We start from the raw sequence: 25,758 nt of genomic DNA, 5'->3' as shown, positions 1-25,758 counted from the left end.
GCATGTGTCTGTGTGTTGGTACATGTGGGCTTGTGTCTGTTCATGTGTCTCTCTGTGTGTTTGTGTGTCTGTCTGTAGGTGCGTGTGTGCCTATGGCGTGCATCACTGTGTGTGTGTGTGTGTGTGTGTGTGTGTTGGTACGTGTGGGCTTGTGTCTGTGTGCGCGTCTCTGTGCATGTGTGTGTGTCTGCATCCTTCCCCATCCTCTGGACGCCCACCCTGTGGCCTCAGGACGCCAGGCATGGACAAGCCGCAGCTCAGTGGCCAGGATCTAAGGAAGAGAGGCAGGGTTGGCCTGCTAGCCAGGCGAGGACTTAGGCGGGCGCAGCGCGGTGCAGAGCCCGCCAGGACCCAGGCGCAGGAGGGCAGTTCTGGCCTGTGGATTATGGCCACGGGGTGGGAGGCGAGCCGCGAAGCAGGGTCCTGAGAGCAGGGATGGACGCCTTGACCAGGAGGCCTGGGAGCGGCGCAGGGGCCGCAGAGCAGGGCCGGGATGTGGGAGGCCCGGGCAGGGCCGCGGTGAGAGCGAGAGCCGCGCCGCTCCACCCCGCGCCCCTCTCGCCCTGCGCTCGCCCGTGCGGCCGCCAGGGGGCGCCGCGCCGCCTCCTCGGGGCCGCCAGCGCACGGGCGGCGGGCAGCGCCCCGGGTCCGCGGTTGCAGGGCGCGGCGGGCACTGCCCATGGGCCGGGCCCGGAGCTCGGGCGCGCCGGCAGCCGGTGAGTGAGGCGCGAGCCGGGCAGCACGCCTGGCGCCGGGGGGCTGCGGGCGACGGCCAGGGCGGGAGCGGAGGTGCGGGCATGTGGGCCGCTGGCGGGGACGCGCGGGCCGGACCGGGGCGCAGGTGCGCGCGGATGGCCGCCTCCCGGGCCGGCCCGCCGGCGGGGGTCGAGGGCAGGTTGTGGTCGGTGCGGCCGGGCGGTGGGCGGCAGGCTGCAGAGGGTTGCTTGAGGCGCGGGGGCGCGTCCGTACGCGCCCGGGTCAGAGAGCCAGGATGCGGGCACTCAGGGTGGCGAGAAAGGGACCCGCGTGGGGCACACCCGCCCCGGCCGTCCTGGTGGGAGAACCCGCTCTGCGGCGTGGTCACCCTCCTCTACGCTCGCCAGCCTCCACCCTGCGGAGGACCTCAGTCAACCCGTCTATGAAATGGGGACAACAGAGCTGACCTTCGGATGCTTCCGAAGCAGAGAAAGGCCCGTGTCCGCGGGGGCGCTGCAGGATTTGCAGAGTGGACAGGTGCCGCCTGAAGAGCCTGCTGCGGCTGCCGGGGCTCTGGGTGTGTCTCCAGGCAATGACAGCAGACAAGGCCGGGGGACCACTGTGTTTAGATGGGAAAGCGAGGCCTGGAGGGATCCTCGGGCAGAGGACCTGCTCTGTGTTCAGGGTGGGGGAAAGGACCCCTTAGGGAGTGCTAAGGGACTCAGGCCAGCCCGTGACAGGTGCCACTGGGGTTGTCAGGCTGACTCCGTGCCGAGCCTCAGGGCTGCTTGGGTTGTCCGCTTGCCAGACAGGTGCTGCACTGCATTCCACAGGTGCAGTAACGGAGGCCCGGAGAGCAGACAGGACTGTGCTTACACCCCAACCCTGACAGCACTAGTGCCCAAACCCTTAGGACCGCCCTGGTGCCAAGCCACCTTTCCTGGGGCGGTCCCCTCGCTGGCCCACGGCACTGGTTGTGTGCACTCTGCTTCCTGCGTCAGGTGGGCGCCAGAGGGCGCTGACAAGAACAGTCTCCCGGGGCTGCACTGGGAGGAAAAAGGGGGAGGCGGGGAGGACTGGGCCAGGGGCCATGAGTCCTATACTGGTCCTGAACTATCAGCTCATGGATGAGGTCTGAGCCTGCAGCAGGTGGTGAAGGGAACAGCTGGAACAGAGTGGGAGGTGGCCCTCAGGGGCCGGGGCTGTCAGCTGGGTGCTGTAGGCAGGAGACTTGAAGTTTGAGTGTTGAAAGGACACACTGATGTCTGATGGCAGGTGGAGAGGGAGCAGGGACGAGGCGGCAGCACCAGCCAGACAGGTGGCAGTGAGCACACGGAGGGAGGGTCTGCCAGAGCAACCAGCTGGCTGTGGCTGGTGGGGTCAGCCTCTGTGGCCATGCCATGTAGAGGCCTCCCTCAAGTCCCCATGGGCGCCAGGTCTTTTGTGACCTGGATTGTGTCCCCTGCTGCCCACCACCTCCTCAGCATCCCTGGTGCTGTGGGGAGCAGCACCTGTGCTGAGGTAAATGGACATGCTGTGATGGGCTTAGGCTGGTCCTCTAACATGGCCCCATGCATCTCTGAGCCTCATTCCAGCGACCCCTCCTGTGTGTACCCAGGCCTATAGCCAGCCTTTGCTCCAGCAAGAATAGGCTCCCAGGTTTCCGGGTAGAAACCAGGAGCTTAGCAGGGGTTAGCAGAGTAGTCAGGACACTGCCTGGGTGCCAGCATCCCATGTAAGAGTTCTTGAGTTTTCATCCTAGCTCTGCTTAAACCTTATCAGCCTGTGCCTGGCTTTTAAATCTATGAATGGGAACATGTCAGCTAAATAAAAGCTGGGATCTGGGTGGGGTGTGCCCACTGCCCCCTTGACATTATGGCCTCTGAACTTTGTCAGTGGTCCCAGACAGACATCTGGTCTTTTTTTTTTTTTTTAATATATATAATCTTACATAGTTGATTAGGGTAAAAGGGTCAAGGGCTACAGGAAATTGGTTAAGACCATTGTTTCCACACTAATATCATTTTCCCCCTGTATCTGGGGTCAGGGGAGAAACAAAGGGAGAAGACCCACCCAGCCTCCCACCCATACCAGGTCCCCGATGTGGGGCATGCTCCAAGAGTCCTGCTCAAGCAGTTTTGATAGTTCAGCAATTCTAAATTGCTGCCAGTCTCACCACTCCAAGCACGATGAAATTTATTCAGAATCCACTGGCTGACATAGTCTCTTCATGTTTGGGGTTCTGAGATCAGCAGTTCAGTTGAAGGGATCTCCAAAGAAACTTCATATGAGGTGATCCCAGACCTGATTCTTGCGTGTGCTTGCCAGTACAGGGTCCGGCACCGTCCGTTGCCCAATCAGCTTATGCACATGCTGGTCATTTCAATTGCTGGGTTGGTTCTGTTTCCAGCCCTGTCTTCCATGCAAACTGATGGGTGTTGCAGTCCAGTCCGATCCTGCCCACTTCATACTCGGCCCTCACGCAAACCAGTGGGAGCTGCAGCCTAGTTGGGGCGACTCTGCTTAACTCCCACCAGGCCTGCCCCCTACCCTGGTTCCCATGCTTGCCAGTATGTACCACAGACTTGTTCAGTCTGTCCCACATCCCATTTAGCTCTCATACATGTCAATGGGCATTGAAGCCTAGTTGAACCCAACCAGCACTACAATCCAGCCCACACACACATACTGGTGGGTGCCTTTCTGTCTAGTCACCCCGTCCCTGTCCTGGCTTTCATGCTCTCCAGTGGGAGTTGGTAACCCAAGAGGAAGGTGCCCACTCCCACTCCCGGATTATGCACTCTCCAGGTGGTTCTGGAGTTTAATTTGACAGATTTAGCCTCCAGTGCCAGCCTCTGCCAGCTGATGCCTTGACAAAGCCCAACCAACCCTCACTCATTCTAATTTTTGCTTGCACCAATTGGGACAATCAGCCCAACCTGGCCCTTCCCTGATTTAGCTCACATGAGGCCCACAGGTGTTGTAGCCCTGCCTGGTCCAATCTGCCCCCATCCCAACTCACGCTCTCCCGTGGGAGTGGTTGTCCAGCAGGGAAGCCCACATTCCCCATGCTGGCTTTGTCCCCTCCCTCCCTGGTTCTCACGTGTGCTGTTTGGGCACTGCAACCACATCTGGTATGGCTCACCCCACCTTGGCATTTCATAATGTGCACTGGTTTGTGTCACAATTGAACCTGGCCCAACCCACACTCTAATCTGGTGCTCGGATTCACCAGTAGGTGATGTGAACTGGTTCAGCCTGGTCTGCCCCAGACCTATGCCAAATGTATGCCTGTGGATATCTTTCTCTGACCTGGTCTGGCTTGCTTCCTATCATGGTTCTTGCACTCACCTGCAGGGACTGTGTCCCAACAGAAGAGTTTCCCAAGCTCCTCCATCAGAACCTCTTCCTGTGCCAGATCTTGCACATACTGGTGGGTCCATGGACCAGCCCTACTTAGTTCACTTCCTGTCCTGGTAGGAACAGTGGCCTTTCCTTGCTGGCCTTCAATCCATTCCAGTTGTTACTGTTGGATGTCTCAGTCCAGCCAAGGCTCATCCATACCCAGACACTGCTCACACATGGCTCAGTAGGGGCAGAGACCTAGCCTAGTCCGTCCTACATCTACCCAGGTTCTCCAGAGCACCAGATGGTGCTGGAGTCTAGCCCAGTTAGGTGTACCCAGCCCCCATTCACACTTGTGCCAAGGGAGATTGCAGCCATATCCAGACCAGAACGCAGCCTCCACATTCTCCCATGGGAACCCCAACCCAGCAAGGGTGTACTCTCACAGCTCCCCAACCGAGCCTGTTCCCAGCCCCAGATTATGCACATGCCATGGTTGCTCTGACCCAGTTGGCTTAGCCCCTCAACTGTCTCAGCCTTTGCCTTCAATGCTGTGGTCTAGTATCCCTGGTTCATGCAGACCACTCAGTGTAAGAGCCTAGCTCGGCATGACCTGTGCTCCATCCTGATTTCTGTTCTTTCTTGTGAGTTAAGGTTTGCTTGGCCCTGCCTGGTCTGCCCCCTTCCAGTTGCAGTCCAGCCCACCCCACACTCTGTTTTAGGATGCACATTTGGGTGCTGCTGCCTTGTCCTGCCCAGACTATTGTTGGTTCCTTTACCTGCAAGTAATGGCAGGTTCCATGGTCACACCCAACTCAGCCTATCACCACCCCAGCTCATGAGCTAACCAGCAGGACTTGTATTTCCACAGGGTTTGGGCCACCCCCCCATCCATAGCTTTGGTGTGGACTGGTATGTGGCAATCAGTGATGCTCTATGCTAACAGCCCATCTCAGGATTCCCATGTGGGCTGGTGAATCAGTCTGGCCCAAATAGATCTTATGGACTCTCCCCTCCAAGCCGCCAGGTCTCAGTCCCCACGCTTGCCAGAAAGTTCTGTGACACCACTGCTGGGAATCTCCCAGAATTTACCCCTCGCCTACACTCACCCTGGCCTTACCCATGGATGTCCCTAGGCAGCAATTACATAGCCTAAAAACCCCAGAGCTCACTGCCAGGCAGCCAGCAGGCAGAGCCCTAAGCCCAGGACTCGGTCACTGCATGGTGGCAGTGACTATGGCCTGAGTCCCCAGCACTGGGTCCAGCCTGACTGAGGCACCCCCCCCGCCCGAGCTGCCACATTGTAGGGAGCTACTTTTGCCCCAACCCCATGGCTGAATCAACATCTGGTCTTAAGACATAAAGTTGGTATTTACATTCCCTTTCCTCTGCTTCCAAAGCTCCCACAGCTCTGATGTGTTTAGTCATTCTCTCCACCCTAGAGTACACCCCATGCTTTCAGAATTCACTCCAGCCACTGCCCGGGACAGCTGCAGGATCTGGTTCAGCATGCCTGTGTCCTTGTGTTTCATTTGTTGAACAGCTAGGATGTTACAGTGTCCAGTGGTCACATCCATGGCAAGCTCTACTTACAAGCCCATCCTGCTCTGGGTCAGCCTCCTGGATCCAGCGCCACAGAGAACCACTCAGGTTTCTGGTTTACCTGTCTGTTGTTTGTTTGTGTTTTTTGCAAAACAACCTTTGTATGTGTTATGACAAATAATAGTTGCTTATTTATATGATTCTTGTGTGCCTTAGCTCTTCTGACTAAAAATAAGCTTCTCAAAATCTTGCTCACTAATAATCTTCCAGCCTTGTCCGGCATACATACTGTGGTGTATGCCGCTGGTATCCTGTGGACGCAGCCCTACGCAGTATGTGCAGCTGGTGTCCCGTACATACAGCCCTGTGCAGTACATGCAGCTGGTGTCCTGTGGACGCGGCCCTGCACAGTGTATACAGCTGGTGTCCCATACATGCAGCCCTGTGCAGTGTATGCAGCTGGTGTCCCATACATGTGGCCCTGCGCAGTGTATGTAGCTGGTGTCCCATTCATGCAGCCCTGTGCAGTGTGTGCAGCTGGTGTCCTGTGGACGCGGCCCTGCACAGTGTATACAGCTGGTGTCCCATACATGCAGCCCTGTGCAGTGTGTGCAGCTGGTGTCCCATACATGCAGCCTTGCGCAGTGTGTGCAGCTGGTGTCCCATACATGCAGCCCTGCGCAGTGTATGTGGCTGGTGTCCTACAGATGCACTTGGGGTTTGTTCTAAACCTTTGTGATTAAAAGCCGTGGAGAAATGGGTTGAAAATGTTGTTTCTGTGTTGAGGTGTGTCTTTAAAGATTTCACACACACACACACACACACACACACACACACACACACACTCACAGTCTTTCAGCACTGGCTTACTCCGCAAATGCCTGTAACAGTGAGGACTCGGCCAGGACACAGCCAGAAGCAGGTAGTGGGTGCCGGAGACCTGAGTGCTTGAATCACCCTTTGCCACTTCCCCAGGCACATCAACAGGGAGCTGGACCAGAGCAACAGGGACTAGGCTGGTGTTCTGATATGGGATGCTGGTGTTCCAGGCAGTGGCCTAACAGCACCGCAATACAAGCCCCGGGAAACACATCTTTAGAATAAATTCCTACATGAAGGAGGAGTCAGTGTGCTGATTTTATTGGCTGTGTCTGAATGCCTTAGCAAGGGGTTCCGTGTTTTTGCATTCTTGCTGCTGATGGGTGGTGTTGGTTTTCCCCTCAACCTCCCTGTTCTCTGCCTGCCACCTGCCTTGGTTGACTATAGCACCTCCTGTAGGGACCTGGTAGAGGTAGCCGTGAAGTCCTGCTTAAAGTGAGTGCCTGCAGATGCTGGCATCCTTCCAGCCTGTGGAACCATTGGCTGAAATAAGCGTCTTTCTTCACAAATAACCCAGGGTGGGTGTCCAGCCCGGCTATGCCCCTTGGACATGGGCCAGGCAGCCACCTGACTTCACATCTGAGCTGGGCTCAGCCAGCAGCACAGCTGTGCCCACTTGGGCCTTTTTCTGTCTCTTGGGCTTCCCAACCGAATCCCCCGTCTCCTGCCTACCTCCAGGGCACTGCGGGCCTCTTCCATGCAGCACTCTTGACAAGCCCCTTAGGAATGAAAAATCACCCATGCGGTGGTTTTTCTGAGCATGACAGGGATGTAAGGTGGTGAGCATGTGACAGCTGCTCCCAGGACGGGAGTCACAAGCCAGGGCCTGCAGCTGCCACACAGATGTCTGTGCACAAGTTCGGTCAAATCGTGTTAGCACTGTAGATGATGGAGAGGACCGTAGCTGCCTGCACGCTGCGCTGCCGAAGCACTTGCCGTAAGAAAATGTGCTCCTCCTTTGCAAGCAGTGAGTCTAGGAGGAAGGAACAAATTAGGTTATTGTGCCATAACCAATTTCATATGCGAAGCCGTTGACAGATGCGCATTTTGTGTGATAAATGTGATCAGTGGTGTTGTCACTCTCCTTAATGAGGAGAGAGACTGGGCAGGGAGGAGGGCTCCACCCACAGACCCTCCCAGCGCCTAGAGGGCAGCCCAAGGTCACATAGCACCCAGGTCAGCTGATGAGTCACTGGATCTCCTCTTTTATTGAGAAGATCTCCCCCCCTTTTTAAGATGATATGATGGTATGTATAACATGTTATGTTATGCAATATGTTGTGTATAAACTAAAACTGAAATGTCAATGAGGTGGTCACAGAAGGTGGTTAAGAACTCGCATTTACTTTTAACATATTGGTCAATTAATTCCATAATGATGTAAATTTTTGCTGATGGTATGTTGGAGCTTTTAATTGACTGGGATGATACTCTGCTGGCTCTGTCTTCAGACCAGAGAGGGTATACCTAAGAAGCCGTTGAATTTAACTGGACAATAAGATGCTGGACTCTATGTTTGGTATATGCTTGCAATGGGGGAATCTCAACTGAACTTGAGCTGTGGTTATGCAACAAGGTGGAGGAATCCACCATGGCAGGAGGGTTTGGAGAGGGGTGGGGAGAATCCCAGTAGCTATGAAACTGTGTCACATAATACAATGTAATTAATGAATTAAAAATAATAATAATAATAAAAAAAAAGAGAAGACCTTCCCCCCCTTTTTAAACAAATGTAAAGGAATGAGGAATGGATTGAACATGAACCACCCCATTGCCTGCTGATGTCCTGTAAGGACTAAACGACTGTCACTTCCGGGTCCCTACAGGAGGCGCTATAGTCAGCCAGGGCAGGTGGCAAGCAGAGAGCTGAGAGGTTGTGGAGAAAACCAGCACCACCCATCAGTACCAGGAGTGCAAACACATGCAACCCCTTGCTGAGGCATTCAGACACAGCCATAAAATCAGCACATTCCCAATGTCCCCCTAGCTGTGGGCTTCCAGCTCGTCCGTCCCCCGTTCCTGAAGGTCTTAAAGCACATGCAAGGTGCCAGCTCACATGTGTTTAGGCTCAGCAGCTGGGACACTGCTTAGGACCCTGGGGTCTCTCATCCTTCCCCCACCCCTGAAGTTCTTAAAGCACATGCAAGGTGCCAGCTCAAGTGTGTGTGGGCTCCCACTGCAGTGTCTAGGTTGAGTCCTATTTCCTCTGCTTCAGATCCAGCTTGCTGCTAGTGGGCATGCTGGGAAGGCAGTGGAAGGTGGCATAAGTACTCAGGGCCCTGCCACGCACAAAGAGACCTGAAGCTCCTGGCTTCAGCCTCACCCAGCCCAGACCGTCGCAGGCTTCCGGGGAACGAACTGATATGGTTGTGAGCCCTCTCTCTCCTTTCTCACTTTATCAATCAAAATAAATAAATAAAAGTTAATTAAGAAGTAAGGCCATTGCAGAGATACGGATCCCTGAGCTAAGAGGAATTCTTCTGCCTAGCTGCTTTGCCACTGATGCATCTTGACATTATTCATATTGTTGTCTGCTTTCTGATGCTGTGACAACATGCCTACCACTGGGTAATTCATGTTAAATTGGGGTTTATTGAGTTCCCAGCTCCAGCGGCTGACATTCGAGAGCCTGGTATCCTGCGGCCAGACAGAGCCGGCTACCAGTGTGTGTTTGGCTTCCTCATTTTAGGCCATGGATGCCGTAGGCCCTCGTCCCCCACATTCTCGCTGAATCGGATGTATGTCTAAATGCCATTCACATGGCATTGAAAGCGAAGTTGCCAGTGTGAACTTTCACATGGCTGCTGCACACTCAGGTGCCCCGGTTATTCCACCGTGTGTTGTAGCTGGTTTGTTTAGCTCAGGGGGATACACGCTCTACCTGCTGTACTGATCTGCATATCTCTTTTGCGTTGTGCTTTGGGTTGTAAATGAGCAAGCCTGTGTGTGGACGTTGCTTATGAGAGAAATGGCAAGGGCATGTGGTTGGGACCGTGGAGTGTTCCCTGTTGTGAGTGATGGGAATCCCATTGCTCCACACGCTTGGCACGCTTGGCGCACTGAGGGTCTTTGGCATCCCACGATGGGTTCAGTGTTCACTTCTCCAGTGGTTAACACTGTTGCACGGCTCTTGTCCCTGTTTGTCGTCTGGGAATCTGCTTTGGTGAAGTAGCAGTTTATGTATTTTGTATGTTTTTAGTTGGATTTATTCTTTTTTTTCCTATGAATTCTTTACGTATCATGGGTATAAGCTCAATTTTACATAAAAGGTTTGTCAATCCCTGCAAACACTATGTGACTGCCAATTTATTCTCCTTACCGTTTTTTTTTTTTTTAAGGATCGGAAGTTCTTAAATTCTTATGAGGTTAATTTTATTCATTTTTCCTTTGGGTTGTGCTTTAGTGTTTAATGTAATGAATTACTGCCTAACCCAGAATTATAAAACTTTCTCCCACGTTTCATTTTAAAAACTTCAAGGTTACAGATCTCACTTCTATGTCTGTGATCAATTGTTAGTTTCTGCCTTTGGTGGAAGTAATGAATAGATATCACGTTCTGTGCTGGGTAACTGACTGTTCCGACTCCATTTGTAGAAATGACCGTCTTTTGCCGCTGAACTGGTTTGGCCATATTTTTTGTGGCTCTGTTTTTAGACACCATGAACTCCTCTAGCATTCTGCCCTGGCTGTTCAGGAGGTCTCTTTGTATCGATGCCAAGACTCCACTGTTCTGCTGACTGTAGCTTTAACATGGGTCTTGAAGTTCATTTCTTGTTGGTGGAACAGAGTAACAGATGCTGAATTGTGTATGGAGAACAGATGTCTGTTGGCCCATGATTCTCGTGGCTGAGACCACAGACACCTGGTGTCCACACCACAATGGCAGAGGATCGGGTAAGGGGCTGGACAGCTAGAGCAGGAGAACCAGCCTCACTCCCATCACCACTGGCTTCCCAGGAGCTAGCCTGTCTTGTGCAAGCACTGTCCGCCCCATCCAAGGTGGTGCCCCCGTGGCCCAATGACCTCCTCCAGGTCCGGCACCTCCACACCATGGCTCTGAGGACTGGCTCAGAAAGTACTGCAGTACCCCAAGTCTTCCAGTCCATAGCATGCCTGCTTCATGTATTCAGGCTTTCAATGGTATTTTATGGCTCAATGATAGGTCCTTTCCCTCCTTACTTAAGTTTATTCCTAGAAATTTTATTCTTTTGGACGCTGTTGTGAATGGTATTGTTCCCTGGTTTCTTTATCAGAGTTTTGATTGCTGATGTATTGAACCGTGACCTGTCTGTCGTTGATCTTGTACCCTGCAACTTTGTGGGATTTGCTTGTTTACATTAGGGGGGGACAGTTTTGGACAGATCCTTAGAGATTTTGTATGTGCAGACTCATGCCACTTGTAAGTATCATCAATAGCTTCTTCAACTTGAATGCCACTTACTTCTTGTTCGTTTCTAATTCGTATGGTTGGAACTTCTAATAGAATGTTGAATGGCGGTGGTGAAAGCAAGTATCCTGATTTTGTTGCTTGTGGGAGTTCGAACTGTAACGTTAAATTTCCTTCATAGGTGTGGGGATTTTTCCGGTTAGTGTGTGTGTGTGTGTGTGTGTGTGAGAGAGAGAGAGAGAGAGAGAGAGAGAGAGATAGGAAAAGTGAGAGAGATTTGGTAATTTGTACCCTATGAGAAATTTCTGCATCCATCTAAATTGTCGATTTATTGGCATACAGTTGTCTATAGTATTTCTTTATTGTCTTTTTAATAGCTTTAGAACTAGAGAACTTGTGGCTGGTGTAGCATAGCACATTAAACCTCTGTCTACAGTGCTGGAAAGTCACATAGATGCCAGTTCAAGTCCTGCTGCTCCACTTCCAATCCAACAACCTGCTAATGGCCTGGGAAGGCAGTGGAACATGGCTCAAGTGGTACGGCCCCTGCCACCCATGCGGGAGACCCAGATGGAGTTCCTGGCTGCTAGATTTGGCCTGACTTAGCCCCAGCCATGACATAATGAACCAGCAGATGGAAGATCTCTCTGACTGTCTCTGTCTGTAGCGCTGCCTTTCAAATAAGTAAATCTCTCCTTTTTAAAAGATTTATTTTATTTTTATTGCAAAGTCAGATATACAGAGAGGTGGAGAGACAGAGAGGAAGATTTTCTGTCTGATGATTCACTCTCCAAATGGCCGCAACGGCCGGAGCTGAGCTGATCCAAAGCCAGGAGCCAGGAGCCTCTTCCGGTTCTCCCACGCGGTGCAGGGTCCCAAAGCTTTGGGCCGTCCTCCACTGCTTTCTGAGACCACAAGCAGGGAGCTGGATGGGAAGCAGGGCACGAACCGTTGCCCATATGGGATCCTGGCACGTACAAGGCAAGGACTTTAGCTGCTAGGCCATTGCGCAGGGCCCAATAATTCTTTCAAAAAGTATTTTTAGAACTTGGACTAACATTACGTTTCACGTTCATGATGTTAATAATTGGTGTTTTCTTCCTGTTTAGTCTAACTGAAGGAGTATAACATTCTGAAGTTTTCTATCCTCATTTCTGTTATTGATTTCTGCTCTGAATATTGTAATCTCGTTCTGCTCCCTCTGCGTTCATTTGCTTTTCTCTCTCTAGCTTCTTGAGGTGGAGGCGGTGTGACTGATCTGGGGTCTCTGTTCTGCAGTAGGGCACTCACTGCTGTGACTGTTTCTGTCGGCACTGTTTTGTCTGCGTCCCACGTACTTGGATGTTACGCTTTCATTTTCATTCAGAGAAAACCCTGCGCACCCTTCATTACCTTTTCACTCCTAGTTACCTAGCAGTGTGTGATGTGTGTTCAAATGCTTGGGAGGATATTGAGTGATGTTTAGTCTAACTTCTTTGTGGTAGGAGATCATTTTTTCCCCCTGCCTTGAATCCTAAATTTATAGGGACTGGTTTTATGGCCCAGAATGTGGTTTGCCCTATTCAATGTGCCTGGAAATGGCCAGAGTTCCATGAACATGGCCATGTGCAAAATGGGGCCAGTGCATTGAGCAGCCCTGCTTTGTAAGAGCTGACTTTCAAGAAACGTGGGTCCTGAGAGAACCATATGAACCCCTGCCAGGCGCAGGGCCTCATGACCGGCCACCCTGCCTCTCGGCTCTGTCTGAGATGTTTACTTGTTTCAGTCTACTTGAGAGGCAGAGAGACAGACACATAGATAGAGCTCTTCCGCTTGCTGGTTCGCCTCCTCTGTCCCCTCAGCATCCAGGGTTGGACCAGGCTGAAGCCAGCAGCCTGGAACTCCCTGCATGTCTCTGACATGGACAGCAGGGTCCCAAGCGCTGAGTCGTCACCTCCTGCCTCCAGGGAAGCTGGGTTAGAACCCAGCCACTGAGACTCCAGCTGGCTCTGACATACGGTAGTGGAGTTGTGAGCATTGGCTTGACCCACACTCACGGCATCAAAACCACCATCTTGTTGACATCACCGCTCAACACCGTCACACTGGGGACACAGTGCATCCAGCTAGGGCTAGGGCAATGGCTCAACTGACTAACCGTCCACCTTGCAGTGCCAGCATTCTATATGGGTGCTTGTCCATGTCCCAGCTGCTCCACTTCCCATCCAACTCCCTGCTTGTGGCCTGGGAAAGCAGCAAAGGTTGAACTAAAACCTCCATGTCTCCTACACCCGTGTGGAAGACATGGAGGAAGCTCCTGGCTCCTGGCTTCAGGTCAGCTCAGCTCCCGCCATTGTAGCCATTTGGGAGTGAACCAACAGATGGAAGATCTTTCTCTCTGTTTCTACTTCTCTCTGTGAATCTGCCTTTCTAATAAAAATAAATAAATAAACTTTTAAAGAAAAAAGTGGAGCCAACTTTAGGCAACAGAGATTCATTTTCTTGGTCTTCTGCCGGCCACAAATCTAACACTGAGTCTTCAGAGTTGAATAACTTCTTGCCTCATCTTAGTTCTGGTGGTTTATTTGCTTTGCTCTACATTTTCTATTTTATTTTCATTTTATTTGACAAAGAGGGTGAGAGAACAAGAGATAATCACTCAAATGCTCACAGCAGCCCAGGCCGGGTCAAGCCAAAACCAGGAGTCTGGGATTCAATCTGAGTCTTCCATCTGGGTAAGAGGGACCTGAGGACTTGAACTGTCACCTGCAGGAAGCTGGGTTGGAAGTGGAGCACCTGAGACTCAAGCCAGGTGGTGTGAGGGAGATGGCATTTGCCACGTGAGGTCTTCTCTGCTGTTCTAAACACCTGCCACAGGCTTCTGGTGATTTGCCAGAATGTTGCCCAGTTCTTGGCTGGACACTACATCATTACTTGCATGGTCACAAAACAGTAGTGCTTGCATGGCTATGTGCCTTCCAGGAGGCAGACGCCCTAAAAGGTTAAGAGGCAAATGAGGCAAATACTACAACAACTAGGCTGAAAAAGAAGTAAGGGATACCATGGTCAAGGGCCGCCTGCCCACACACACGGGTGGCCGCTCAAAGACAGAGGCTCGGCTCCTGGAGCCTGCAGGGACCAGTGAGACAGCCTACAGAGGATACAGAGAGAAACACAGAGAGGAAGAGAGACAGAGATGGAGAGACAGAGATTTGCTGATGTGTGTGTGTGTCTGTCATCCTGAAGTGTGAGGCAGGAGCCGGGTGTCCTCTGATTGCTGTGGTGTTGGTGCCCAATCAGAGCCCTCGTGGTGCAGGCCTGACCAGAGGTGGCTGTTGGCCGTTGTTCCGCTGCAGGCTGCAGCCATGCTGCCCTTTCTGCCTGTCTCTGCTTTGACAAATGCCTGGAAATCAATCAGTCCTGCTCTCCGTCGGACTCCGGTGTTCCCCGCATGCCTCAGCGTGTGAATACCTCTGCGGACTCATAAATAGCTGGAAAGAGAGGGATTCTCAGCTGCCTTTTAGTATAACTGGCTGCCGGAGCTGTAAATCGGGTGCTGTGGGGGAAGCTGTCCCCTGCCGAGGCAGTGTGACCCCGGCCCCTCCCCATCCTACTTGCCCTGCAGCCGCGCCACATCCACCTCCTCTCTGCTTTCTTCATTTTTCCTCTCCTTTCTGTTGTTCCTAGGTGAAAACCCCTTTTTTGTTTTTCTGTTTGTCAAAGCAACATAAGCTCGCTGAAGCAAAGGCAGTCAGAAGTGCCGAGCTGTGCGAGGAGGAACCCCAAGCTGTGTACCTGGGCCGTGTGCAGTCATCCCTTCCTGCCACTGGCACCGCACGGAGCTGGCTCTGCAGGCTTGTCCTCTCCTGGCAGCTCCCATGCTCTGTCCACAATCCAGTGTTTCCATGGCCGTGAGCTGGTATTGCTTGAACACGGAGCTGAGGCCCACTCACCCAGCACCCTTGCTGTGGCCGCTGCCCCATGACTGTGGTACTTCTTCCGCGTTTAGTTCTTAGGGTCATCACTGGGTCAGCTGGGTTAAAGGTGGTCAAAGGTGGTGGTCTCAGCTGACTTCTCTGCCTTCCTGCCACCCCACTGTCTCTGAGGTTCTCAACCTGGGGGCTTGCTGTCCCTCCTCTTCCTCCTCCCATGACCAGTGCTGCCTGCGAGCTGCCCTCAACTTGTGAGGCCACTCTCCCACCCATGGCTTCCTCTTGATGCTTCCAGCTGCACTCACCCTCCGGCCTTTTTCCTGCAAGAACTAATTGCCCCTTGTGGTCAGTGGACCTCCTCCTCCCGACCACTTCCAATGTCAGCATGGCCGTGGCTGTGGCCTTCCCAAGCTATCCCAGTCACAGCCATGTCTTTCCACCCTTGTGCCCAGCTGCTTCCAGATGCACAATTCTTCCCTACTCACCCCATCCTGCAAGCGCACACAGTGTGTATGTATGTGTGTCGGCCTCTGCCAGTCCCTGGATACCACCTTCACACAGCAGCTGGGTGTGTCTGCCATCGTTTAGCCTGTTAACACTTCACCTCCCAGGGCCAAGGCCACATGCGGCCTGGGGTTGGCCTGGAGCCTAGCACGTGCACCCCTCTTCCCAATACTCCTTCGACAGCCAGGAAGCCCTGGGAACACGCCCATCTCTGGGATGGTTTGTGTGTGGTTTGTGCATCCCCAGAGGCTTCCTGGGTGAAGCCTAAGCCAGGCTTCACGCTCAAGTGCTGAAGAACACCTGCTGTGGTGTTCCCAGGCTGTCATCAGAACAAAGTGCCCTTGACTGTTGACGGAATCCTGGGGGAGACACATATGCTGCACCCTCCGTGGCTCTCACCATGTGGCTGTCACCCAGCTCGCTCCCCTGGGGCCAACACTTGAGGCCTCCTGAACCATGGGCCAACACCAATTCTTTTTTTTTATATAGAGGAGCCTCTGGTGTTTCATTATTGTAGTGAAAAATGACTAACGCCCTGGGCTGAGGTATGAGGGTTCTTTGCCACTGCAGGTACAGGAATTTAACTCCAATGCACTAAAGCACAGGAGAATGTATTTGCTTCTGTAGATGAAGAGGCCTGGTGGACTTCGGGCATAACTGGATCAGGAACACGGGCCCTGACTTGGACTCTCAGCTCTGCTTTCCCCACTCTTGGGGGCTCATTTTGCAGCAGGGTCCCAAACCTTTACCCCTCCCACCCTGCCCGTGACCTGGGCAGAGAGGCTGCACTCTGGCTGTTCCCCAGGCTGAGCCGTGTGACTGTTCCTTCCTTGCCATGTGGCACGTGCAGCCTGGGATCTGTCCAAAGGCCAGGGTGAGGAGAGGCACTGGTGACCCAGGTCTGTCCCACAACAGGCAGCTGGGCAAAGACAAACGGGTTCTGTTGTCAGATGTGAAAACAGATGCTGTGTGGGCAGAAGATGAGACAACTGTGCCCAGGGGCAGCTGTAGAAGGGCCGCTCCTTGGCATGGGGCACATCTGGTCTCTGGCCAACCTTGCTTTGCTGTGGCCTGCTGTGGCCTGGCCAGAGGGAGCGGGTAGACGTTCATCCGAGGGTCCCTGTGGGGGCTGCAGGAGTGCAGGGGAGGCTAAAATTGAGGCCAATGGACAGCCTACCTCCTAGGGGAGCCACAGCGGTGGCTCAGGTGCAGGTGAGACAGATGGACAAGGATCAGGGCCTCCCAAGCTTGGGGTCTGATGGGAAGACAAGCCCTGAATGCATTGTCTGCAAGGGTGTGTCCTTGGAAGTATATGCAGCCCGCCCCTGCTCAGTCTGAAAACCTCTGTCCCACCCCAGGACCACCCCCACACACAAGTTCCCCTGAGCTGCAGCTCACCTTTCGGGAGGTCAGGCTGTTTGAGGTGGGGCTGGAGGCAGAGGCCAGGCCCTGGTACGCTGCGCTGGGAGGCCAACATTTGGCTGAATCTTTTTTGGAAAAAAAAAAAAAATGGAGATAGTAGCCCCAGAAGGCCAGGGCACTATGTCAGGAAGCAGCCAGGTGGGCGGCGCAGGCAGCCTCCCCTTGCTGCCTCCCTGTCTAGGGCTGATGGATGTTGCCCAAGCCCCCTGCTGAGCCCAGAGCAGCTAAGGCTTATCTGGAAGTCATTACTCTGATGACAGGATTGATGGCCCAGGCTAGGCTGAGGCTTTGCAAGATTAAAGTGGGCACTTAGCGTGGCTGGGTCAAGTGCTCTCCTGGGGCCACTCTGCCATAGCCTACTGGGAAAAGGCAGAGCTGGCCTCCGTATGCAGGGCCCACCTGCTGCCTGGAAAGGGGTAGCCCTCCTCTATCCCACATACACATCTCCCAGAAGTCCCCTGTGAGCCAGCAGAGCTGCCCCTTTAGCCTGTGGGCTGGGATGAAGCCTGAATCCAGTCCTGTGCATGGTGTCTGTCACTGTCTTCAGACGTCAGGATGAGTGGTGTGTGTGTGTGTGTGTATTTAAATGTGACTTGCAAAGCCTATAGCTGGTGTGTTAAACCCTTGAGTTCACAGGTACTATTGGCAAAAAGAAGTGTTCATTTTAACATGTGCCTGGATAAGGAGAAATGCGAGTAAGCCAACAGCCTGACCAGCAGGGCCTTGGTCTGGTAGTGGGAAGCCCGCATGCAGACAGAGCTTGGCAGGCCTCTGCAAGGCTGGCTGGAGCCAAGTGGCCTCCTGCCCAGGACTTGGGCTGGTTGCCCATCTGTCTGCCCCTGAGTGCCTTTCGTAGGGAGGTCTAGAAGGCCCCGCCTTGCCCTCGTCCCCAGGGTGGACCCCTGTGCCTGGGCTTTATATCAGCTAAGCTGCCTGCGGTAGCTCTGTAAGAGGGACCCTCCCTGGGAAGCCAGAGTCCTTGTCTGGGTGTTTCTCTGCTCGAGCAGTGTCATGGCCCGCCTTCCAGCTAGGGGCCTGAGTACAGCTTGGGGCCTCTCTCCAAGCCTCAGTTTCCCTTTCTTTGAAAGGCAGGTAACAATCCTTCACCAGGGGAAACTTTGAGTGACCTCCAAGTAGAGAAATGGCAACTGTTTCAAGGTGATCGTATGCCCCACACCCAGGATTGATCTGACACAGGATACTCAAGCATCAGTATGTCACACTGAACCCCAGAAGTGAGTGCAATTCCAGTTAATCATCATAAAGTCCTCGCGATAACCACAACAGGCCAGACAGTGTACAACTTAGGCTGTAACAGCCACACGTCACTGTGGAAAAGGTTTAAGGATACAGTAAAATGCTCTAGGTTCACAGATTGTAAAATGACATCCTTAAGAAAACAAAGCTGCCTCCCATATCTGTAGGTTTAACCCAATCCTTCTAAAAATTCTTAGCCAATTTCTTCACGAAATAAGATGAGATGATCTCAAATTCCTATGAAAATGCCATAGACCCGGCGTGTTTAAAATAGCTTAAATGAAAAACACTGGGACCCACGCAGCCCAGTTTGAAATCTTGTGGCAGAGCTGTAGTCCTCGAGACTCAACGGATTGCAGACAGATATGCTGACATTATCCATCTAGGATCTCAGAAGTGGGTAGTGAGTGTTCTAGAAGGCACGGGCTGCACGTTCCAAAGGGGTGGGCTGGATGGTGTATTGAGGACTATCTGCAGTTATTTGTAACATGACTTTGCCACGAGCAAAGAGTGAAGCGGGTTCCCTTTGGGGTAGCCAGAGTGTAGCTGGCTGTGGATGACGCCCCGCAGTCACGGTCTCCTGCCCAGAAGCCTGTGTGTGTCGCTGCAGGGGGATGGGCACACACACATGCACACGCACACATGCGCTCACACAGAGTCCTCCCTGTCTCTCTGAAAAGGGCTCTTTGTCTGCCTGCCCCAGGGTTCAGCCGGAGCCAGCCAGCACAGTATCTCTCATTGTTTTATTGTAACCCCATGACTTCTTGCTCCCTTGTTCTTCCCAGAAAAGATGGTGACACATTTTGCCCAAGTTCAGCTGGGACAGCCTCCACCTAGACAGGACAGCCCCTGTTCCTCCAGGAGTCTCCAGTTGCTCTGTGTCCCCATATGATCCTGGCTTGGGGCCTGTTGCCGATTCCCAATGTCCCAAGGTGTCCACAGCCGCCTGTCCCAGGCAACTTGCCGCGAGTCTCTCAGGCCTCCCATGGTGGCTACCACAGGACCAGGTGCTCCCCACCCTCCTGAGCACCCAGTCACCCATCTGCGATCAGTGACATTACTCCTTGCTCCAAACAGAGGGGAGAAATGTATCACATTTTTATTTCTTTGTCTTGTAAGATTTTTTCCAGAGCCTGAGCACTTGTGCAGCTATAAAGTCAGGCCCCTAGGAGTGGATGTCACCACTTAGACCCGTGAGCTTTGGAAGGTCCAGAGGCACCAGGGCCCCTTCCTCATGCCCTGTACCCTTGGCTGCCATGGCTGTGTAGTTAGGAGGGGCAACAAGGGCCAGAGGTGATTGAAAGCCCAGCCTCACAGGACTGATAGGTGGTGCCGGACCCCAGCACATCCCCAACCAGCCTCCAGCTGCTGAACTTGCTCAAGGCTTGTGGAAGCCCCCGCTGCAGAGACCTGGCCTACTCATTCAGCTTCCAAGGGCCACAGTGTAGGCCAGACAGGACATCAGGGCCACTGCTCATTAGCCCTGGGGGACTTGAGGGGGGACCGGGGGCACGCACTTGCCAGGGACCCACAGCACAGATTCATCGGAGTGAAGGGAAGACAAGAGCATGCCTGCCATGAGCCAGTGAGTGACAGCAAAGGACAGTGAGCTCTGCTGGGGAAGCCCCAAGGAGGCAGGCAGGCCTTGGACGTGGAGTGCAATGTGGGGAGGAGGGCTTGGATGGGTTTTGGCGCTGAGGGTGTGGGTTCTGGGCACGGATTCTGGGGGAAGGGAAAGGGGCAGACCTGGCTCTGGACTGGCTGGGGTAGATAGGCCCTGGCAGAGGACCAGGGAAGAGGGGGTTTAAGCAGAGGGAACAAACTGGGGGTTGCATGGATCTCCTACGCTTGTGCATTCCCACGTTTCCTTAGCCATCTGACCTCTGTCACACTCTGCTAGTCCCCACAGGGACTCAGGAGAGAGGTCAGGGAGGCAGGAGCAGCCCAGGCAGGTTCGGCTTCCTGTAGGTGGGTGCCCACTCTGATCCTCATTGGCTTGTTTCTGAGTGCAGGTCTCAGGTGGTGAGAGCTAATGACCACTTCACCTGCCCCTAACCCATTAGGTGAGTCTTAGGAGCCCACTTGACTGATGAGGGAATGAAGGCTCAGAAAAGGGAGAGGCTGGCTATTGCTGGTGAGGCTCTCCTCCCCCACATCTAGCTCCACCCATGATGTGGGGCCCTGAGCCCCGTAGGCTATCCTCCCAAGTCCACCCTTGGTAGCTGTAGAAACCACAGGGGGAAAGCAAAGCACTTCTGTGTGACCGATGCTCCTAGGAGGGGTTTGCCAGGAGGTGTGGGTAACCCACTGTTATTTTTGGTCCACACTCTCCCACTGCAGGGGCAGCTGACAGTGGCTGTGGTGGGAGGAGGCTGAAGATGAGGGTGCAGGCTGGGGTGTGCTGGGGAGTTGATGCTGCAGGTGCTAGGGAAACAATGAGGAGGCTGGGATCAGAGGGGGCTGGCGTGCTTATCAACTACAGGGTCCCCTGCCCCTCATGCGCCCCTCGGGGCCATGAGGAGAGAGCTGCAGCCCTGCAGGCACCCCTTCCCAGGGCTGAATGAACATGAGGACCCTGATGCCTGCAGCCCAGGCCCCACAACCTCCAAATGTGCCCAGCAGCTCCACACTGTCCTCACGCTCATCATGACTCCTTGGGTGGGTAGGGACCTCACTCCTGAGAATGGGGACACCTGTCTGGCTGACCCCCCAACCCTGCCTTCTTGGATCCCAAGTTCCACTTTGCAGAAGTTCCACTGTGCAGAGCCCCCTCCTTGCCAGCCCTCAGTAAAGCAGGGGACTCATGGGCCACACATGGAAACCCCACATGGCCACACACAGGCAGCCTGTTCCAGAGTGCAGGCCCTCAGCCGCCACCACGTTCAGCTCTCAGCCCTGAGGGATGTGGTGGTGCAGCTGGTGCAGGTGGACAGGAGGTCGGGTGGGTGATGGAGTGGGGCCCCAGACGCGTGCAGGGCAGGCACAGCAGGCAAGGCAGGAGTGGCTGGGAGAGGCGCCTGCACAGCTGCAAGTCCAACCCTGGGTTGTGGTCTGGTGGAGACCAGCAGCTGTACCCAGGAGCTGCACCTGCCCCTGGCTGTGGGGAGCAGTTGTGAGCAGACTCGGCTGAGGCAGGGTCACCACTTTCCTTCTCAGTGCCCTGTCAGAGTCTGATGCTTGTTCTCTGCCCTGAGGCTGCTGCCAGTCCCTGCCCAATGACCGTCATCCTCTCACTCGTTCACCCCATGTGGGTTAGCTGAGCCGTGTTCAGGTGTGTGTGCTCAGGAGTGAGCGAGCACAAACGCAGAGGAGCTCACCGTCCCGTGGGTATGCTGTGGTGGGTTTGGGCAAGTCCAGAATCTGAACAGCGTGTCCATCATGGACCAGTGGTCAAGAGGGGCCTCTGAGGAAGGACAGGGAGATAGCCTGCAGGAGCCCTGGGGGAAGGGCAGGAAGAACAAGCACAGAGCCCTAGGTGGCAGTGAATGCAGAGTGCATGGTGGAGGGACAAGGAGGGGCTCTGGTCAGAGAGGTGACAAGGAGCCAAAGAGCTGGAGCCTTCCAAGCCTGGGTAGGCCACACGGCATAGCCAGGACGCTTTCTCACAGCCCCTCCATGTTTATACACTGTACTGCAGGAGAAACTGAGGCTTATGGTAGGGGTCTACACCCATCCTTGCTGCCTTTGCCCCCCGCCCAGGTGTCTAATCCACTTCAGTCCCCGTGCTCCAGACCTCCTGATATTTGGAGGGTGTTTTTCTGCCCTCACTTCTTCCCATGACTGTCCACAGCCGGAAACCAAGACTGGGAGACCTCCTGGAAGACAAAAGGAGGAATGAGGGGAACCGAGACAATGCCACGGAGGTTAGAGCTGGGAGGGGCAACCCCACAAATTGTTTATGAACTGCTAGGTTCAATTCTCAAGCTGCAAGTGGCTGGCTGTAGACAGCACACCTGCCTGGATTACAAACAAGTCACTGCCCGGGCTCAGGCCAGGCTCCGGGAGCGCTCAGCTGAGAGCAGCAAGCAGAAGTGACATGGAAACCACAACGTGCATAAGCCTGCCTCACCTTTGGCCCCAAGGTCCACTGGGTCAGTTGCCTACTGCAACACAAATACCAATATTCTGCGCAGGATTTTCACCAGACCCAGAGTTCCACAGAAAAATTCTCAGGATGTGCAGTCACTTCAGTGTGAAGTCATGGGAAAACCTCAGCTTGCAAAGGAAGCAATGGTGGACAGAAGCACCACTGTCAGACGAAGCAGATGTTGGAATTGCCAGGCAGACACTGCAAAACAGCAGTTATTATAACAATGTTTCATCAAGTAAAGGTGAAGACTCTTGAAACAAACGGAAAACAAGGAAGCCTCAGCAAAGATACAGGACATTTAAATAAGAAACAAGTGGACGTTTGGAGGGTGCCAGAGCCAGGATTTTGAAGCTCACTGGGTAAGCTCCATATGGAGGCAGCAGGGAGGATGGTGATGCTGAAAATAGTTGACGGAGCAGATGCCAACCTGAGCCACAGAGAGACGCTGGGAGGACGGCCAGCGGGGCTTCGGGCACCTGTGAGGGACAGCAGAGGTCCAGCGCTCCTGTCTAGCATCCTGGATGGGCAGCAGAAAAGTGCATTCAGGTGTATGTAGATTTCCCGTTAAATATTGTGGAGGCCAGAGGAACTGGAAAAGCATTTTGAAATGCTATGAGGAAAGAAATATACACCTGTAATTTTTTTAAAGATTTATTTATTTTTGTTGCTAAGTCAGATATACAGAGAGGAGCAGAGATAGAGAGGAAGATCTTCCATCCGATGATTTACTCCCAAAGTAACTGCAATGGCCAGTGCTGTGCCGATCCGAAGCCAGGGGCCAGGAACTTCCTCCAGGTCTCCCATGCAGGTGCAGGGTCCCAAGGCTTTGGGCCATCCTTGACTGCTTTCCCAGGCCACAAGCAGGGTGCTGGATGGGAAGCAGGACTGCTGGGATTAGATCTGGCACCCATATGAGATGCTGGTGTGTTCAAGGTGAGGACTTTAGCCACTAGGCCACCGTGCCGGGCCCTAAACCTGTAATTCTATATCTGCTTTTTTAAGGAAAAGGGGAAATGAAAAATTAAAGAAACACACAAACATGAAATTGTTCCTGTGAACCCAACACTGTTTTAGCTAGTTTGACCAAATAAAATCAAACGTATAAATATAGCATTGTTAAATAGTCCAAACACACCAATTAAAAGACAAATTTTTAGAGCTGATTTTAGAAGTGATATGACTGTGTGTTGCCTAAAAGAAATTCACTTCAAACATAGCGGCATATACAGATTGGTTCAAAGAAAAGAATGGGAAAATGATATACTAGAGAAACAGGAATGAAAACAACTCTACAGTGGCTGTATGGTAACAGCCAGACGAGACTTCAGAGCAAAGAAACTTGTTAGAATTAAATAAGCTTAGCTGTCGGTTAGCGGCCTAAGTTGCCTTGTACCTAAGCAAGTGTTACACTGCTGGGAGAAAAGCGGCCAATAACTGCTGGGCATCAGGGGATAGTTAATGCCAAATCTGTGTTAACCGTACCAGTGTCTCAGCATAGTTTCCTATTCTTTGTTTGTTTGTTTGTTTGAAGATATGTGGGGAAGGTGGGGAACGCTAGGCCAAGAACACGCCACTCTAGGCTGGGGGTGGGATGCAGATTGGCCAGAAAAGGAGTACAGGGATGTGATGGGGTGAGAGCAGTTGGAGTCGTGTGTGACAGGGGAGGAATGACTCCTGGGGGCCACTGCACTTCCAGGTAAGCGAGGGAGCTAAGATAGAGTAGCTTAGAGAGGGAAGCCACAGGACATGTCTGGGTCAGGCCAAGGCACCTGTCCCCATGGGAGACCTGGGCTGTGCTGAGTAGCATCACCTGCCATTTACTGGTGCACACAAAAGCTGGGGCTGGGAGCATGCGTGGCTGGGCTAGGCTTCAGTACCTGCCTGCAAGTGTCAGGGCAGACCACGTTAGGCTGGGCCTCAGAACCCACCGGAATGCAAGACAACCAGATCTGGAGGCAGATATTGTAGGAGAGTTTTGAGTTCACCTCTGTGAGATTGTAACACTGGTTTGCACAGAAGAGTTGGGAGTGGTGACAGGCTAAGCCAAGCTGTATGAAGGAACCCACCTGACAGGAACTCACTTAATGCTTATGGAAGCTGGTTTCAGAGAAGGCTGAGCTGAGCCAGGCTGTAGCACCTGCAAAGGCTGGGACTAAGGGAAGACCATGCCAAACAGGGCCATGGCACCTGCTGGGACACTTTAGATCCAGGGCTGGGAGCAGGTCTGCTAGGAGAATTTGGGAGAGCACAGTGCCTGGACTGGGATCAGGCCAAGCCAGGCTGGAATTCAGCACTAGTCAGCATTTGTGTGGACAGGGTCTAGGGACAGGCAGGGCTAGGACAGGCCATGGCACCTGCTGGCTCACACAAGAGCTAGAACAGGGTATGGTCATGCCCAGCTGGGCTAGACTGCAACACTTAGCACCAAGAGCTGAGACTGTGGGCAGGCCATGCCATGATGGGTCACTAGCAATGCACAAGATCCATGGCTGGGGACAGACTTTGTAGGTGAACTTTGGGGACTCTCCTGCTGGACTGCAGCTCCCACTGGTGTGTGTAAGAGCTAGGGCTGTGGGCAAACCAGGCTAGGAAAGGCTGTAGCATCCATTAGCATGGATGTGGGCTGGATCTGTGGGCAGGCCAGACTAGGCTAGGCTACAGCACCTGCTGGTGCCTGTAAGAGCCCAAACAGATATGAATAGGCCAGGCTAGGCTGCAGCACCCGCCAACTCACATGAAATCTGGATCTGGTGGTTAGCCAGGTTGGGTTAGGCAATAGCATTCACCAATGAGAACCAAAATTAATGTGGGATAGTCAGGCTAAGCCACAGTACCTGCCATTGAGTGCCAAGACTGTGTGCTGGTCATGTCAGGCTAGGCTCCTGAGATCCAGGATTGGGAACGGGCCTGGTAAGGGGAGTGTGGGCAATCCCCCACTGGGCTGCAGCTCCTACTGGTGAGCATGAGAGTCAGGGCTGGGGGTGGGGCGGGCTGGTCAAGGCTCAAATGTATGCCGCGTCTGGGGTGAGTCAGACTAAGCTAAGCTGCAGCACCCATGGGTGTGCATGAGAGCTGTATGGGATGGGGGACAGACTGGGCTAGGCCACAACACATCCTGGCACATGCAAAAATTGACCAGGGGTGACCTGGTTGGAGTTATTGGGGGTAACCCCATCTAAGCTATGCTACTGCTGGTGTACATGAAGACCAGGTGGGTTTTTTGTTTTTGTTTTTATTTTTGTGTTTTGTGTTTTGGATGGGCCACACTACCCATCAGTTGTATAAGATGTGGGGCTGGGGTCTGGGGGAACTGACCAGGCAGCTGCATTCACCAGTATGTGTGTTGCAGGTAACAAATGCAAACTGACCCTGCACTAACTAGCTGGCCCACACAGGGTCAAGTCTGAGGTCACCCCAGGTGAGGTTTCTTGGGGAACTCCCCAACTAGTACACTGGATTCAAATTTCAGCCACAGGGAAAATAGTCACAGGGAAAATAAAGGATGTGTGGTCTGACCTTGGAGAACATTTTGGGACTGGGCCTCCTCAGTTGCTGATGCCTGTGCAGTGGACAGCATTTCCAGATGCACATAGGAAGCATGACAGCCGTCTGATGAAGGTCAGCAGAGGACGCTGAGTGCTTCATCAGAAGATAGACAGCAGAACAGTTTGAACTACTCTCCAGGCCAAGCTTTGTAGCAAGTATCTGCATGTGTGGATGCACTA

General features: G+C 53.3%; 1 protein-coding gene across 1 annotated transcript in view; it reads left to right on the top strand.

Moving 5' to 3' along the window:
- The first annotated feature begins 604 nt into the window (after positions 1–604).
- The window catches only part of RASGEF1C (RasGEF domain family member 1C), a 70,368-nt gene continuing 45,214 nt past the window's right edge, over positions 605–25,758 (top strand). The window contains exon 1 of the mRNA XM_058668398.1: positions 605–716. The gene's annotated coding sequence lies outside the window, so the exon portion shown is untranslated. The remainder of the gene's footprint in view (positions 717–25,758) is intronic.

This window comes from Ochotona princeps, chromosome 9 (genome assembly GCF_030435755.1).
Source record: "Ochotona princeps isolate mOchPri1 chromosome 9, mOchPri1.hap1, whole genome shotgun sequence".
NCBI lineage: Eukaryota > Metazoa > Chordata > Mammalia > Lagomorpha > Ochotonidae > Ochotona > Ochotona princeps.
This window is presented reverse-complemented; position numbering and strand designations above follow the sequence as displayed.